We start from the raw sequence: 3,957 nt of genomic DNA on the forward strand, positions 1-3,957 counted from the left end.
TTTTTAAAAGAAATACATAGAACAAATCTTTAAAAATCTTCTTCTCAAGAACCGCTGGGCCAGGAAAGCTTCAAGTTATATGGAAGCATCCTTGGGTAGTGTAGATATTAAATTTTTTAAATCATAAAAGGGAAGGGGGTAGTGGGGCATGATAGGTATAGCAAGAGGGGTATCTGATAAGAACTGCATCACCCAAGTTAGTCAGGTGAGCGATGTGCCCCATGGGCCTCTTCTTTATTGTTATTATATGCTCTATATTCTGCATTCATCGAGATTTGAAAATCAATTTTTTTCTCAAAATATTTTTTTCCTACCTACCTACCCTATTTTTTTAGGTCAGGGACAGGAAACGAGTATTTTTTTTCTTTTGGACTACATAATATATACAGCTTGCAGTTGAAGGTAACATTGAATAGGTTCTTCCCTCAAACACCATGGTCAACCTCAGCCGCACACTAAGTTGACCATGGTTTTTCTTGGGGTGAAAATTTTCAATGTTACCCTCAAGTACATGCTATATTTAAAAACAATATCACAGATGTTTAATACAAAATAAGCAATGTAAGGAAACAATATGTGCAGAAGAAATAAAGACAAGCCAAGTTCAAGGTATGGGTATACAGAAAAGTTTAATGATACTGTGCATTTCTAATATCAGTAAAAATATAATTGTTTATGTCAAAGTATTTTTTCTTTCTATCAAATTTTCCTAGGCAGTGACACACATGTTATTGCTGGGTGTTGGAACATTTCTTTTTCATTGTAATGTATCATGTCACTTTTAAAATCATTTTACTTATATCAGTATTATATATATATACATGTATCAGAATCAAACAGGGACAGTGTAATAATTATCCCATTTATGAACTTATATAAACTGTATTCATCATATTGTGGGTACCATAATATTACATAAATAAACATGTATTATGCTATTAGAATTCCTGAGTTAAATGCTTCTCTTGTTGTCAGCAACAGAATCACAGTCACTTATCTTTTAAAACATAACATACATATAAAGTCAATACAGGCATATGATTAATCACTGATATACCATTGATGCTACTCATTAATTGAAAATTATGCCTTAGCTCAGCATCATCAGTATTACCTCTTTTTTCAATGTTCTGATGTCAAAAAATCTAAAAAATTTCAATAATGTTTTGTCTTACATGTAGCATAAATAGAACACAAACGATTGTGATGTTTTTTTTATCTGCTGTTTTCTTAATGGCAAGGGGGTCTTGTTTTTCTCAAGCTGATATGTGGATTGTAAAAGATTATTTAGTAGTAGTAGTATTTATTTGGTATCATGTCATCATACATAAAACAAATACAAATAATTATACATGATCTTATTAAAGATGAAAGTTGGTAATCAAGATTTTATAAATAAATAACTTAACATGACTAGACAGATACCAGGATAACCCATTAAACCTCGAGAGCTTATTTCCAATGGGGTCCTAGTCTGCTCAATAAACTGAAGATTCTCTCTGGTAATGATGTAGTTCTAAATCTTGACCTGCACAGCTGATGTTAGTAAAATTAATCCAAAGTATCTATAAAAAGAAAAAGAGAGTTTAGATCTATAACACAAATAAATTTACCAAAATCTAAAAAAGGGTGCGTTCTTATTCATAAATTTAAAAATAAAAAGAAATTTCAGAAGTAATAATTTACTTCAAATATTACTCCAAGTGCTGATTTTCTTGGGTCTTTAACAGCATAAAAATATTGATGTCAAAATTATGTGGCATGTCTCTTTCTCCATTATCATTCATAAATTGCCTAACTAACCGAAGATGTAGCCTGTTGAAATTCACTGGGACATTCTGTTGTGACACTCGGGTGAAGATTCTTTTGTTTCCTTTTGTGCTTCATCATTGATCCTAAATTCATGCAATATCCCATCATTGCATATAAATAATACATTTGACTTGAAATTTTTTGAATGCTTTTTAAAAACAAATTTGCAAAGAACTATCTTTTTTTCACCGAATCTAAATAAGTATCAATAATGTATATAACAAAACCAACAATTCATGTGTCATCTTAGTATCTGTATATCAGTATCTGTAGATATTATAATATCTGTAAACTTACAACTCACCTTCATAATACTTAAGTAGCCTGTCTTTCTTGCCTATCTTGCTGTATAGTCATTATGTCATGACCCACAAATACTACAATTAAGATTCAAAAAGCTATACACTGCACTTCCCTTATACAATCACAAAAAAAATTAAAAATAAAACATAAAAATTAGCCAGAATATATTTTTGCAGCATTCTATTTTTCGAGAATCTATATTCAGTTCACCGAGATCAGCTCTGAACTGAACAGTCCACTTTAGGTCTATTTATAGTCCGAGTACATACATAACTGCCTAAGTTCAAAGTATGTAAATCACCATATTGTACGTGATATTAATTAATTCAAATATTGCTCGTTTTAATTTCCACATACATTATCACTACCTTAACATAAATATATTTGAAAGACTTGTTTTTTTAAAGGACAGTCGTTTTCGGTCTTACACATGACATGACTTGATCAGCTGTTTATGCAGTGTAAACACTTGTTTTTCGTGTTTTCGACTTAGAAAATGAATAAATCTCACCTTGCGTATTCTTTCCGGGTACCTCGTATCATTATTACATCCAACCTATTCATGGGACTTCCCAATTTTTCTGCTATATAGCGGATAAGACGTTTAACGATGTTCTTCTCTTCTCTCGCAGCATCCGACAGCTGTGTTTTGTCGGAGTTAATGGCTGACAATTTTCCCGCGATTCTGATTGGCTGTGCGGAGATAGCAACTGCGTCACCCGTGACGATGTGGAGATGATTAGGTCTATGTTTTTGTCCTACACTATCATGATATGTGAACTTTGACCAGTCTAATAATGAGGCCAGTAATTCGTTGACATGTAAACTTTAACATTAGCTTTGAAATTCTTGAACCCTCAGCTCAGAAGGTCTAATTATCATCAAACATTGAATCTGGACATACAAAATCAAAGAGATAATCCTAATAAATTGCACAATTATTAAAGGTATGCATGTATTTTAAGATTTCACTGTTTACACCCGTTACTGTTGCAATTTTTTTAACATTAAGGGACTTCTCATGACACTGCATTATCATTTTTCAATTAAAATGCAGTAAAACATGCTTCAAATCACGTTACCGATCGGACTTTGTGGGTTTGCTTGACAGGATAAAAATGTTTTTAAAAAGCAAGTGCAAAAATTAAGGAGGATCTCTACACTTACAGATGTATAAAGTATAACTGATTATTGTTGCATGCATTTGTTTCAAATAATAGGCTCCATATCCGATAAAATAAGGTTCCAAAATATTTCAATTTATTTTTTAGAAATATCTGAAATATCTTATTTATTTTGTTAAAAACCCCTAGTTCTCTATTTTTAAAAGCTCAGTGCTTTAAATAACCAACAACGTTTAAAAAAAATGAGCATATTTTTTATTTAAATTTACAAAAATAGACAAAAGAAAAACTAAACAGCATTTTCTTGAGAATAGCTGGTTGGATATTCTCCAGTATTTGAAAAGTTTCGTAATATCAAAGGGTAAAAACAATGAAAAATGAAATTGAACAAAATTGAAATAAACTGTCAAAACTTTTAAACATCACAAAAATTCACGTGTGAGATATCCGCTTCAAGAGTGGGCTCAAATATCTTGGAACTGTTTTTTTATAAACTTCAAATAAACTGTACTATAACTTGCACAAGTATTGAATAAAAGTTGTGAAGCAAGGACATAATTGAAAGAAGTTCGTATTGTACATATATTATTTTTCAAATGAGTTTAAGCGAAAACCATCACGTTTCCAGTCAATGACAAAGACATGTATTTAGTGAACTCATTGTATTGAGAAAAGTTGATTTACTAACCGTTTTTACCAACTTGCATGTGTTATCCAG

At 31.1% G+C, this 3,957-nt stretch overlaps 1 long non-coding RNA gene across 1 annotated transcript; it reads right to left on the reverse strand.

The window, feature by feature from the left end:
- Positions 1 to 1,470: 1,470 nt before the first annotated feature.
- Positions 1,471 to 2,767, reverse strand: LOC134247083 (uncharacterized). The gene is made up of 4 exons (XR_009987762.1): positions 2,627 to 2,767; positions 2,117 to 2,189; positions 1,804 to 1,895; positions 1,471 to 1,565 (listed from the first exon to the last, which is right to left on the reverse strand). It is a non-coding gene; the product is annotated as an uncharacterized LOC134247083 (long non-coding RNA).
- Between the last annotated feature and the right edge of the window lie 1,190 nt (positions 2,768 to 3,957).

This window comes from Saccostrea cucullata, unplaced genomic scaffold (assembly GCF_032062105.1).
Source record: "Saccostrea cucullata isolate Sc308-1 unplaced genomic scaffold, CSIRO_AGI_Scuc_v1 ctg20388, whole genome shotgun sequence".
Classification (NCBI taxonomy): domain Eukaryota; kingdom Metazoa; phylum Mollusca; class Bivalvia; order Ostreida; family Ostreidae; genus Saccostrea; species Saccostrea cuccullata.